This window comes from Bemisia tabaci, chromosome 7 (assembly GCF_918797505.1).
Source record: "Bemisia tabaci chromosome 7, PGI_BMITA_v3".
Lineage (NCBI taxonomy): Eukaryota > Metazoa > Arthropoda > Insecta > Hemiptera > Aleyrodidae > Bemisia > Bemisia tabaci.
The window spans coordinates 35593177-35607126 of NC_092799.1; the positions used below are offsets into that span (position 1 = coordinate 35593177).

General features: G+C 43.1%; 1 protein-coding gene across 2 annotated transcripts in view; it reads right to left on the minus strand.

Moving 5' to 3' along the window:
• mtgo (miles to go) overlaps positions 1 to 13950 on the minus strand; it is a 219763-nt gene that overhangs the window by 116142 nt on the left and 89671 nt on the right. Inside the window, exon 1 of one of the 2 annotated variants that reach the window (XM_019044000.2) lies at positions 7493 to 7876. The exons of the other annotated variant lie outside the window; for it this stretch is intronic. The gene's annotated coding sequence lies outside the window, so the exon portion shown is untranslated. Of the gene's footprint in view, positions 1 to 7492; positions 7877 to 13950 lie in introns of those variants that run through there. 2 annotated transcript variants of the gene reach the window in all.

Here is a 13950-nt window from a genome sequence, read left to right on the forward strand (position 1 = left end):
ACATTTTCCTAACATTTCCAGATTTTCCCTAACTTTAGAAAATTCCCTGACATTTCCCTGACTGTGGCAACCTTACTTTGATCATAAACCAACCAGATTAGGGTCCACAATTTATTTATATTACTTAAGTCGCTCCTACAGCGCACTCTGGCGTTCTGCGAAACCCGAACGCCACATACGCCTATCCTCCCAGAGGCTGCATCCACCCTTATCTAACCTCCCTAACCAAACCTACTTAACCTAACCTCCCTAACCAAACCTACTTAACCTAACCTAACGGCTGGGTGGATGCAACGTCTTGAGCCCCTCCCAGAGGTATCGGGTAACTGACACCGCAACATCTCTTCGTCGACGCCCTGCCGCCACCCCTTCACGGGACGTCCCTTCGCCGCTTCCCAGTGTTCTTCCGTCAACGATTTACCCGGGGAAAAATCGAACGGAGACGTTGACTTCAGAGAAGGAACCCGGGTGACGTGGACGTCGCGGGCGCCTGGATCGGCTGCAACCGGGCGCGCACTGCAGTGCCATGCCAGGATTGCCAAGCAAAACAGCTCAAGAGCCGACTCTGGGAGCGCAGAGAGCGGAGACTCGAGTCGAATAATCGAGTGATGACTAATTAGGCAGGCATTCCACGACCCACGCTCCCCCGGCCACGACTTGGACTGTCAAACGAGCGAACCAACCAACGGGCCAACCGCTCTTGCTCCATGCTGCCGCGGCCTCTCGCTCCGCTGCCACTCGCTTCGGCTCTGTACAACATCCTTGCCCCCCCCCCCCCCCCCCCCGGGGGGGCCACGAGAAATTGCACGCTAACGCCCGCCCAAGACTCTCTTCCACTGCAGACCCGACCGAGTGCGATTCAGTAAGATTATAAACACAAGAAGATCCGTTTCCAGGGTGTTCATTGATTTGTCCCATGGGAAAATCCTGATGAAAACCTCATTTTTCCTTATTTTTTACTGCTATATCCTGATTTCATGACTTTTCCAAATCCTGATTTGTCACGGAGAAATTTAACTTCACAAAAATAGTTAGCTCGATAAAAAAATCCGATCGGACGACCGACTTTTCTCAAATCCTGATGAAATCGGGAAAATCCTGATGCTAGACTCTTGTCTCTGGCCATGACCAACTAAAGAAAGGAAGAGGGCAAAGAGTGAGCGGGAAAGTAAGGAGTAGTCCGCAGATCATCGTAGCGTAACTGCGTAAGGGTGTATTACTATTTCCACATGAGTCCAATCAAGATACGCCCTTGCGTCAGAGGAACGACGAGGAGGGTCGTTACCGGGGTGCAAAAGCTTCATGTCCACGCGACCGGCGCGGTGCGGGTCGCGAGCAAAAATGGAAAGGACCCAAAAAAGAGCTTGGGCGGCCTGGCACCTCCCAAAAAATGCCAAGGATTTTGCTACGTAATGCACAACATACCTTTCGTCTTCGTAATTCTACAACTGAATCACTTTTTCGAGGAATAGCTGCAAACTTCTCCTAACCCGACTTAATATTTCCAAATTTTTCGGAGAAGCCCCCAAAATCGCCCTTTCAAGGCAGGAGAATCGCTCGAGCCTCTATAAGAGGTAAGGGGGTTCCGTATTGGTGGGGTGTTTTTCAGTGCCCCTCTATGACCTCTCCCCCTGTAATGAACTGCACTTTTGGCCTAATTCTAATTTCTAATTCTGCCCATGCGTTAAAAATGGAATGGTAGGCGCGAGTTAGCGTGAAAATTGGATATTTTTCGATAAAGCCCAACTATTTGTGGGTGAAGGGCAAAAAAGGACATCATTCATCGCCTTCTGTCTTAACTGAAACTTTCCCTAATTCGCACTCACAAACGTCACTGGGTGGCTGGACACAAATATTAGCTGAGGTGTGCCCTGTCACTTTTTTCGATTTTTCCGAGAAGAAACTAGAGATTAGGCAATTGTAAGGTGTAAATGTTTCGATGGATTCACTGATTCGCGAACTCATTGGACCATTCTCCGGTAGGAGCCTCTTAATTTTTAAAATGGTACTAACAGCGAATGCCTGAAATGCTGCCTCCCGGGAAGAATTTTATCAGCTAATAACAGGCACCCTCTGAGGAGATTTTGCAACAAATCTCTACAGAAACAGAGAGCAGAAAGAGAAAACTTGCAAGTGCAGAACCAGGGTAAAGATATGTACAACCGATGAAAAAAGAGATGGATGCAAGATGCAGGTGCAGGACATTGACGGTGAGAAAAACTGTACTTAAAATAAAACTGATGAGAGCGAGAAGCACAAGACCACCTTGCCGTTATAGTCAGACTTGACGTTCGTTTTCTGACCGGCAGAGACATTGCAATTGGTGAAATTAATAGCTTCTCAAAATTGAGAAGGTGCTATGGCACAGTTCTGCTGTTCAAGTAATTTGAATGTACAGCATTTCAGAACTAGAGATCATATGCATTCGCACTAGGGCTAAGAGATACTGTGAAAAGTGAGCCCTAAACGCAGAATAAAATAAATAATTCAACATATAAATATAATTTGATACAAGGATCCATTCCGAACCGAAGGCACATCCTGGTTGGAAGAACTCACTATGATCCCACGGAAAGCACACCGCGATGTAGGTATTTGCCTAATTATTGTCAGAGCTTTACCGCGACAGTCTTGATGGCGAAGAGCGGCGAGCCCATAAGCGCATTTTAGGTCTACTTTGGGGCAGCATTGGAAAAAAAAACACATTGGATCTAGAGTCCAGACTCTTGAAAACATTGACAAGAAAATGGACTCTTGATTCAATCAGATTTTTGCTTAAATCAAGAGGAAATCCGCTCAAATTAAGAGGCTTGGTTCTTGATTCAAGCTTAAATCTGATTGGATCAAGAGTATTTTTTCTTGTCGATGTTTTTTCGTGTCTGGGCTCTAGATCCAATATGTTTTTTCCGGTGAGGGGACAAATCGTCACGTCCCAGACGAAGAATCGTAACTCCATTATCAAGGTTGCAAAAGTGACTCAATTCAAATTTTGTACAGAAATATATCTGAACAATTTTCGTCGAAAACTTTTGCAAGGGATCAGAGGGATGCAGGAATTCAGTCGATGAAAATTTCAGCAAAATTCTCCGGGTAGAAATGCGATTTGCGATCGAAAATTTGGCAACACTGAATCATAGTTACGTTCTTTCATGAGGGGAACGACGAAGCCTTCGTGTGGGGAATTGGGGACTGGGTTACACTGAGAATTTCCTGTCAACAAAAACTTTGTAGCAGTTTCTCGGGAACCTAGGTTGAAGCAGGCCCCGTTTCAGCCGCTGCGCACCTTGGCCGAAGGTCTAAACCCCCCTCCCCGAAAAAAAAGATTATTTACGAAAGACGTAGGATCAAGAGCGAAGCAACTTGTGTCGGGTCACGACCGCACCTTATCTCACCTTTACCTTCTCAGTTGCTTAATCTAATCTCGCTTCCTTTCCTCCCTTTTCCCCTTTACGATACTGACGAGTTTCACTGTCTCATTGAATGCCTCCTCACAACATCCACCGCGGGTAGACGAAAAAAGCTCGCTGCACGCGAGACATATTCTCAAACGTGATTCGGCGTGCCCGAATCTACTAAGAAAGTGAGAAATCAAGGAAACTTAAAGTTCATGTCCACCAGCTCATGTCCTACACGTAGAGGAAAACTTCGTGTGTGGGGTCTGAAGTTACAGTAATATAGATTTATCATATGGTCATATCGTCATCTCCCGGACAAAAGAACTTAACTCCATTCCAAGGTTGTCAAATTAGCAGAGACAATCAATTCATTTTACAAAAACGCACACCTGCAATTATTATTCAAAATTTGTCTGATTTTAGCATAACATCTAAGGAAAAATCAATGAAATTATCAGTTAGAAAAGTCCAAGATTTTCCTGGTAAAAATGCAATTTCTGCGGGGAAATCTGACAGCCTTGAGATGTAGTTATGTTCTTTCGTAAGGGAAACGACCGTATGGTCCAACAGCCAAAATTAATCTCCATTCAAGAACTCTCGAGTTCTCAAAAATTTTCGTGACGTTTTATTTTCTCAAATGAATTCCTGAGGGCATTATTGCTTGGAAGTTACTACTTTTTCTGCATCCTCAGCAAAATATTCGGTATAAAATTCAAACGATAACGTACAGTGGATTTTCTTTTGTAAGTAAAACAACGAAGAAGTGCAACATCGAGATACGTGTTCAGCGACTTTCACCGTGATATATCCCGTTTTGCGACGATAGAGACTTCTGGAATTCGACATTCTCTCGTGGATAGAAATTCATGCCTTCGTTTGGCGTTGGCTGTCTCTTTAAGAGATTATAAAACTGGAGGCAGTTTCGGCGAACTGATTATTCTGACGTCAATGACGTCACTCGAAATGACTGACGTCTGGGGATCTACGAAGCGATGCGCAACAGAACGAAATTCCCGAATCTCGAAGACAACTTCGTAGAAATCGCTTTAATCACATTAGGGGTGGCGAATGGATTACAAGATCTGGCCAGCATCGAGGGTGGATAAGCTGCACCCAAATTCCCCACATTCCTCAGACCGAACACACCGAATTAAGCAAGTGATTAATTGTAAGTAGAACCGGAACGAAGGGCCTTCTGCTGGAGAACCTTTTTTTCACAGCTAAATCCATCGAAAACTAGGATTTTCAATTTTGGCCAAGAGAATGAGACCTATCGTAGGAAACCTACACGAAAACTTAATCAATCCAATAATATTTTGATGACTGAAATGTCTGCATTACAAGAGCAACGAGATCTTCCTCTTGTCTTAAATCTATGATAGAGGAGAAAACCAAGTGAACGCACCAACTAATAAGTTGCATTGAGCAAATTTTTGTGACAACGAAGAATATAAGAGGGACGAGAGAATAATTGGGCAATGTTGCCAAGCTTGAACCATCACAGTTTTAGAGAAATTAATTTACTATAACTGTGCAGTACCGGCTGCAAATTGAACCTCTTCCATTCTGCCTTTTACCCATTTTTCCAAGACAATCTAGAACGTAGTAGTTCCATTAATTTAGATAATTAAGTGACATACTAAAGATGTTGAAGTTTGATACCTACAGCAGAATTTCAAGCAACCATTTTTAATGCCAGTTAATCATCCCAATGCAATTACAGATGCTATGCAAGTGGGGAAGTTCAAATGATAGACTTTGCTCCAGCCGGAAAAAATAAGAAGGCAGTTGAAGAAGATGTTATGAGAATTGAAAGGACAAGGGGGAACAAATCAAAGAGCAGAACTACCTAATATAAAACCAATTACGAAAGTGCCACGAAACGTCTTTAGATTAAAAGCACTTGAGATTCCTTGGATATTGTCAAGCAGTATGTAGGGGCACATGATACTGATACTTACTAGGAGTATAAAAAATCATAGTTCGAGATATGATGCAGTCTAGAGAGAGCAGAGCAAGTTCACCCGCATTTTAAGATTATCCAAAGGAAAATAGAAGTGATAGGAAATCGTAAAGTTAGCACAACTCATAAGTATGAGGTTTCCTATTGTGCGCTGAGAGCAATCTAATAATGAAAACAACTAAAGTACCTAACACAAATACAACAATTTTGGCACAAGACTTTTCCTACATAGTGTTTTCAAAGTGAAAGGCAGAGAAATTTCTCACAAAAAGTAAAAAATTCAAGATCACCATTCCATGGCACACTTGGTAAATTATTCTAGCTTTTTTCTTCTATCAATCGTGACGTCTGAGGATAATACCACTATTCGGCCACAGGGGAGCCGGAGCTCGTTTAGCCTACACCGAAAACTGAAGGCAAGCTAACGGTGAGGTAAAGTAAGACAGATACCCCTGTTGGGCCACATGGAAATTCTTGTATCCTACACTCAAAACGAAGGATAAACTGATGATAAGCTAAACTCAGACCCACAAAATTCCTGTAGGCTTTTCCCAATGCTAAAACATTTCTTGATATTTCTTGATTGCTCATGTTGCTAAACGCCCTAGTATTTCTCATATTTCTTGTCAAAAAATTTGTCATTCAAGGTAAGGAGATGTAGGTACTTGTAAGACATTTTGTGTTGATATGGGAAGTAGAACACTGAGTAACTAGAACGAGCAGTTAATATTTTTGAGTTAGTTTTACTTTGGGTTAAAAATTTGCAACTCCTGTGAAATCCAGACGATAGCCACCAGGATCAAATCTGGATTGCATTGGTGATTGTCCAATGCACGAGCCACTTTAAAGTCCCATCATCCGAGGGACATCGCAAGGAACAACAATACATTAGGACAGCAAAACACTTCCTTCATCCCCCGATGTCGAGGGACCTGTGTGTGAGAAACCCAAAATTTTGTCGACTGAGTCCTTCTGCTTGATCTAATTGAAAAATGAGTACCCGACTCTCGGTAACTATAAACATTTTCAATGAAATTGCGTTGAAGATTTTTGGAAAATGAGACGGGAGGACCCGCATACACTGTTCCAGTGCGGAGCCTGGGCCGCTTAGAAATACACCCCATTGGGACTTCTTTTTCACCAGTCTGTCCCTGATCGGAATCGGTACTTAAGTGCTCGTAAGGATAGCCAATTTTTAAAATACAAATTTAAGGGTAGGTAGAGCAAAGGTAAGAAAAGATTGAACCAATGTCACATCAGACAATGGAGCCATTCAACAGAAATGTAAGAGCCGGCCGACTGATGATTGATGAATTTAGGTTGATGTGACTTTGGTGCAGTCTTTTCTTTCCACAGTTCTACGAGAATCAAAACCAATTAAATCCCATTCATGCGACAGGCTTAAATACTTCGGAAATAGGTGAAGTAAACTGTCAATCCGATGGTCATAGAAAACACGAAGACTAATAGGCATTATAATGAGGGTGAGATGAGAATCGACGGTAAGACTACCAGACCATGTATTTAGTTAGTCATGTTCAAAAATCTCCGCTTTGTTTTATTTTTTGAAGAAGTACAGATTAATATCATTCATTGAAGTTTTCATCGTTTTCTTTGCACAGAGAGGAAAAATTACAGAGGTTTTTAAGAATTACGTTGAGTAGTTTTCAATTTAAAAAATAAAGTGTGAGAGGATGTCTGCGACAATGCAAACCGAGATACGTGGTCCGGTAATCTCACCATCGAAATGGAATATCATTCTGCAGAAATATTCATGAAGTTGTAATTTACAGTGCAACTGAATGATTTCATTTGATCTATTTCAAGAGAAATCTGATTATTGCAAAACATTAGAATGGGAAATCAGTGTGCTAAATTCATCAGAATCTATTAATTTGGCAATGATAAAAGATACAGAGCGGAAACTAACTATATGCCAGAACCTTAATGTTGAAATAGGAGGATCGCACGCAAAAAAAATTCAAAACGTGTGAAAAACAAGACCATGCCGATGGTATGACAATACTCGCGTAGTAAACTATAAACGAACAACGAACAAAACTGCGCATTTCCTGTTCGTAAAATACCTAACTCAAAAACATCAAGTGAGTAAAAGATACGTAGATAAACTTACAAAAATAGAGGAAGACACTTGTGATGGCGAAGAGCGTAAAAATCCACAAAAAATCCAAAAGCGGGTAAAAAATAGAGACGGACTTTATCTTCGGCGAGTTGTTCAACACGTAAACCGGAGAAACTGAGAAACTACATAAACTACGTACGTATTTTCACGCGAACGAAAGAAATACACATGAAACACTTCACAGCACGAAACAAGGCGAAATAAATGCGGTCGATTACGGGCTCGAGGGGATAAATAAACTATACGATACTAAAATAAAATTTAAACAATTAACAACAAAGGTGATAACAAAAAATAAAAACTTGACGACTGATTTAATAAGAATTTCATCTGAATGAGTACGTGTCAGCTGAGCTGAGCTAGGCTCGCGCGGCGGTCTCGAATAGCGGACGGGCCGCGGAGGGAGCTCCGAAGCGAGTCTGGAGCCGAAGTCTGACGGAAACAGCCGAAGCGAACGAGCGGAAGGTCACTCACTTGACGAAGTCAATGAACGAGGTACGGTGGCTCGCGGGGCGGCTCGGCTGGGGCCGCATGAGAGGCGAGCAGGCAGGGCATAGGCAGGCCCAGGCAGCGGCGACCGAGTGGTATTGCCTTTGGTAATAGCCAGACCTCGCTGGCCGCATTCCGGCGACTAGCTCCCACAGTCCCACGTTATGGCGACCAGTTGGCCCGGCCGGGCCGCGGCCTATCGGTAATTTCAAAGAGGCTCCAGTTGGCTTTGGCTTTGGCTTCAACTTTGACTCAAGCTCCAGCTCCGACTCAACGGCAACGCTCCTCCTAGCAGTGCTCCAAGCTCGGCTCCATTCCAGTCTCTTTCTTTCTCCCTCTCGGACTCTTTCTCCTGCAACGCTCCCGACTCCACTGTCCTCGCTCGGAGCTTGCCACGTTTGCACGTAACTCACCGTCACTGCTACTTTCAGGATCCGCCCTGAACTTTCCAAGTCCGAGCCGCGGCCTCGGGGTGCCTTCCCGGCGGAGTTCCTCCGGGAGTCGGGCATTGCCCATTTTACAACCGGAGACAAAATGTTGTCATTGTTGAGTTTTAGAGTGTAAAAGTTTCCATCAAAAGATTGGAGAGACGTGATCTGGCATAAGTTGTAACTTTTCTCCTGAACTGGAGTGATGCCTAACTAGCAACAGCAAAGCGCTGCGAGGTCACGCTTCGCGCCTTCAATTTTGTACATGCAACATGGACATCCATCAAGTACGAATAGTTGTATCTCTGCGCCTTCATGAGAGCGTTTCCTTTCACTTGATATATTCCCATAAAGTATATGTTTCCATTTGTTTTATTTGTGATGGAGCTTCAACGGCTACGTGAGCAACACAGCCGAATGTAGGAGAGACGTAATTCGGCCTCGTTTTTTAATTCTCTCCCGAAGTAGAAGCGACAATACATTAACAACATAGAGCGGAGAACTGCAAGTGCATGCTCGCGCCATCGCGCCTTCAATTTTGCAGACGCAACATGGACATCCATCAAGTACGAATAGTTGTATCTCTGCGCCGTCATCAAAGCGCTTCCATCCGCTTGATATATTACCATTAAGTATGTTTCCATTTTTTTATTTGTGATGGAGCTTCAACGGCTACGTGAGCAACACAGACGAGGGTAAGAGAGACATAATTCGGCCTCGTTTTTCAATTCTCTCCCGAATAGAAGCGACAATACACTATCAAGATAGAGCGGAGAACTGCAAGTGCATGCCTCGCGCCATCGCGCCTTCAATTTTGCACATGCAACACGGACATCCATCAAGTACGAATTGTTGTATCTCTGCGCCGCGCCGTCATCACAACACGATTTCCCTTGCTCTATTCCCACATTAAGTTTGTTTCTATTTGTTTTTGTACATACTGTGTATGCGTTTAGTATGCTATGAAAAATGAATAGCACAACACGCACTCTTTCCCTCATGAAATTAAAAATCTTCAGGTGGCCCTTAATTTTTCCAACTGAGGGTTTAACGCTTCCCAACTAAAGAGAGGTAATGAACATATTTTCAGAGCCTACTTACTGTTTGATATACGAAACAAACTAAGTTTTCATGTTAGAAGGTTGATGCTCACCTGAAACAGACAAAACAAAAATTCTTAGTAGTCATCCACCGTTAGGTACGTACCACAGGAAAAAGAGTATTATATCTGCGAGCTTCGAGCGTTCTTACTCTGACTATTGAACATCTACCTCCTCATTTCAGAAGTCAAGCTGTTTGCTGATGATGTTAACATCTTAGAGAATTCATTTTACCTGTAACTTGGAGATAACCAATGGAATCCACGGACGCTAATGCTGCGCTGCTAAGAGGGTAAAGGTTTGCCACAGAAACAAATGGTAACTCTTGATATCCCAATATTTATCCAGCCCCATCTTGGACAGAGAAACTATGCATCATAACGTCATCCTTCCTTGAAAAGCACGGAGTTATATGAAGATTAGGGCTCAGGTAGAAATCGAGAAACGCCCTTACGTCACGGGGACGACGATAACACTTATATAGAACTTCCACTCTGATGATCGGAGCTCAGCAGTCATCAGTTCGTCTGATCTACTCGAATAGATTTGATACAAATTTGGATGAAAATAACTCGATTTCACCAGTTTTAAGCTATTGAGCGATGATTGTTGACGCCCAAACTCAGCTGCCAAATTCAGCGTTTGATTCCGGCTTCAGGCCCTACACTGGCCAAACGCGCGAGGAGGGCAAAGATAAGGGGGGTAGAGGGGGAGGGGGGGAGGGGTTCCACCGTTTAACTTATTCAAGACGTGAATATTTTCGTGGCCCAAATTACGTGGCGTTAGTCGACGGGTCCCCGGTCCTCCCCGTACGAAAAGCATCCTCGGTACTGGGAGAGGTGCGGCAAGCGGGGGTGCCCGAGTCCAGTCCAACTTCGACCGAAAGAGAAACTGGACGTGAAAGAATCCACTTTTCATTAATACGGATTCCCGGCTATCTGGGCCCCCCGCCCCAGCGCAGCGGCCCCTTCAAAAAGCTCCTGTTGGGTCAGGTGTACATCCGCCGCTCATAAAATCCTGTTTACGAGATTTAATCCGGCAGATAGTATGATTTTAAGAAGTAAAAGATGACACATTTTCTGACGGAGGAGAGGATCTAATCATTGCAGGAGGATACAAAGTAATTCAACATTTCAATGGCTTGAGTCGAAAATTACCTGCATTAGAAAAAATAATCATTTGAATCTATAGGACTCCTGCAGACTCTTAAAAAATTTGACAAGAAAAACACTTTTGATTCAATCGGATTTTTGTTTGAATAGAGAGCCAAGCCTCCAAATTTAGGCGGTTTTCCTTTTAATGCAAGCAAAAATCCGATTGAATCAAGAGTATTTTTTCCAGGCAAATTTTTTGAGAATCTCGGCTCTGGACCCATGAGACTTTTTTTCCAGTGGATTTACTTTTGGTAATATTCAGTTGGCCTTCACCCTTTTTAAACGAAAATTTATGATCAGTTCCCTAAACACAAAAAGAGGATAAGTTCTTCCAATAAATTGGAATTCTGTACCGTTAAAACGCCGTGAAAATCAAAATTTCTACAAAACCACGCGACCGACCGATCATGTAATCGGGAGGAAGAGCTGGAACCACGAAACCGAAAAGAGGAGGGAAAAACTACAAAACCAAACAAAAGAAATGAATGAAATTTAGCGGTTAAGTTTAATCCTGATAAAGAAACTGACATTTAAAGAGGCAAGTTGTAAATCTGTGGGAGAAGGCGTCGACCTTTTGCTTTGGAAAGATTCTTCGAGAAGAGTGAGATATTCCTTTTTATAAGATCTGCGCCCAGGACGCAAAGATATCTTTCATATTTTAGAACTGAACTTTTCACTTCGTTCCCGGACAAAGACCTTTCCCGCTTACAGCTTCCGAACTTTTCATCACCACGGCCCCCTCCATGATAAAAAAAAACTGACGGAGATTGGCTTACGGGTCATCTCTCGGCATTTCAGTGTATTCCCCGAAAGAAATGCACTATTTTTTTCAATACACGGCATTTGAAAGCTTTGTGATGAGCACAAAAAATCCTATCATACGAAATCCTTATTTTCTCCCCGATTTCAATCTTATTCGTCTTATTTTCAGGTGTGCAGAAAATGCCCAATCACGTGCCCGCCCGGGCGCGAGAAAATGTACAAATAGCACCAAAAATGTGGAAGGAGGGAACATTTTGAAGGAACAATAGTCGAAAATCGAAGGGAAACAGAGAAGAAAAAGTTATCTTTTTTTTTAGATTGGTGGGAAATTTTGATGAAAACTGATAAGAAATGTGAAAATCCAGCTGGCGGGCGCGTGAAAGAGGAAGCTTGGAAGATTCTGTACCTCTGCTTATTCTTACTCTTTTTATTCTGATTCTCCCTCTCCTCCTTCTGATTCTTTCCCTTCTACTCAGGTTTGCCACAGAATGTAGAGAATGCAATTCCCTGGTACTTCCCTGATTTTCCTGACACGTTTTGGGGAAATTCTCTGACAATTGAAGATATGTCAGGTGATTAGGAAGACATAAATGAAAATAGTTTTCAGACAAAATTTATTTTCCGAAACCTCAAACCCTTCTAGAAAGCAAATAAAAGGTGATATAAAAAATTTTCCCTGACATTTCCCGGTTTTCCCTGACTTTTTAAAATTCCCTGAAATTTCCCAGTTTTCCCGGTATTCCATAACTGTGGCAACGCTGTCTACTCCTTCTGCATTTTTTTTTAGTCTGACTTTTGAATTTTACTGAAAGTTCCTTCATTCTAATCGAAAAAACGGGGGGAAAAATCACAACTTTTCAAGAAAATTCGTGGTTCCCCAGCAGAGATTCGGCGACGTTCAGAAGTTCATACAACGTTTGATGACGGCAGTGTCGCGTCGCGTCGTGCAGTTAGGCTACAGGCTGAGCCACCTCAGATTCGACGTTGGAGTGTTAGCAGAGTTTATTTGCTTCTCGTGCGCACTGCGGTTGTATCGGTAGACGTTGAAATCAAACAAGTCCGATCCCTGATGAGCGCTAAGCTTCACGATATCGTTCGTATTTCAGGCCTCATCGGAGATGGACATGTGCGCTTTGAACATCCACCGATTCGGTTGCTCCAGCCTCCGACTTCCAGCCCCAGCCAGCACGAGGGCAAATATTTGCACGGCCCACAGACCCAGGCCCGACCACGACCAGTCGGGTGAATTGGGAGCTGTCCCCATCCCCCACACACCCACAAACCTAACGACAGATAAAGAGGTGAACTTAAAAAAAAAAAAAAAAAAAAAAAAAAAAAAAAAAAAAAAAAAACCTAGTAAGCGCCACCAGATGTTTCTGATATTGTGCACGGTGCTTCTTACTTTAAAGGAACTTCAACACTTTCGCCGAGTGGACTCTTTATGGCAGGAAATAGGGGGTTTCTCGACTTATATGGGTCTCATTTTCAACAAAAAACTGTCATATTTAAATTGAATTGGGACGTGCGAAAACCGCTATTGTCCATTTTTCCAGTCTAAAGTTTTTTTGAGTTCGTAATACTTTTAAAGAGTTGATGCAACCATAAGAGTGATGAAAGAATTCGTTTTATAGGATTAAGGAAACCCGAAGACGAGTTTTAACGCCACTTTCGTGGATGCAACCAACTCCGAAAAGTATTATGAACTCAAAAAAACTTAAGACAAAGACTGAAATAATGGACATTAGCGGTTTTACGCGACTCAATTAATGGCCTCCTGTCACATTAGCAAGATCTTAGCTACACCTGATGTCACTTACCGGGTTCTTCATATCCTCTCTTCAAATCTTCTCAAGCTTCTAAACTGAAATATAAATGAATTATAAAAGAAATGAAACTAAAAAGTTTTAGAGTAAACTACAATCGAACTCAGACGGGGGACGGTGCTTTTATCGTTATTCCATTACCGGCTCACGTCATCACCGTTAAGTCAACAGACACGTTGAAAAGTTATCTGAAAAGAGCCTCCGAAAAAGTTGCCCATGCCTTTCGGGAACCCGAAGAATGGGGTCTTCTGTTGCACACGACAGGGTGTTTCGCGAGTATAAGAGAGAACGAAACTCAATAAAAAAACGTACTTCACCCCCTCCCTCCCGTGAGGAAAGCTCAGCCTCTCCCACCCTTTGGTACTTGAAAAGCCCTGCTCGTTGCAGATTTATGAACAAGAATCAACGCCAAACGACGGCTCTGCTACAACCGCCGATACGCGCTACAACATAGCTGTTTTTCTGTTAAATGACGCCATGGCAGGATGTTTCGGTTGTCTCGACAGCGGGCTGATTATTGAAATCGATAGTCAAAGCTGTAGACAAAGAGAACAGAGGGAAAATACAGCGATCCTATTCGTGGAAGCGGCCGGTTGCAATGGACAAAGGAGGTGAGTAATAGATTAACTAAAGGCACCAGGCCCGCCACAAGGGGGGGGGATACTGGGTCCCTGGTACCGGGGCCCGGGCCCT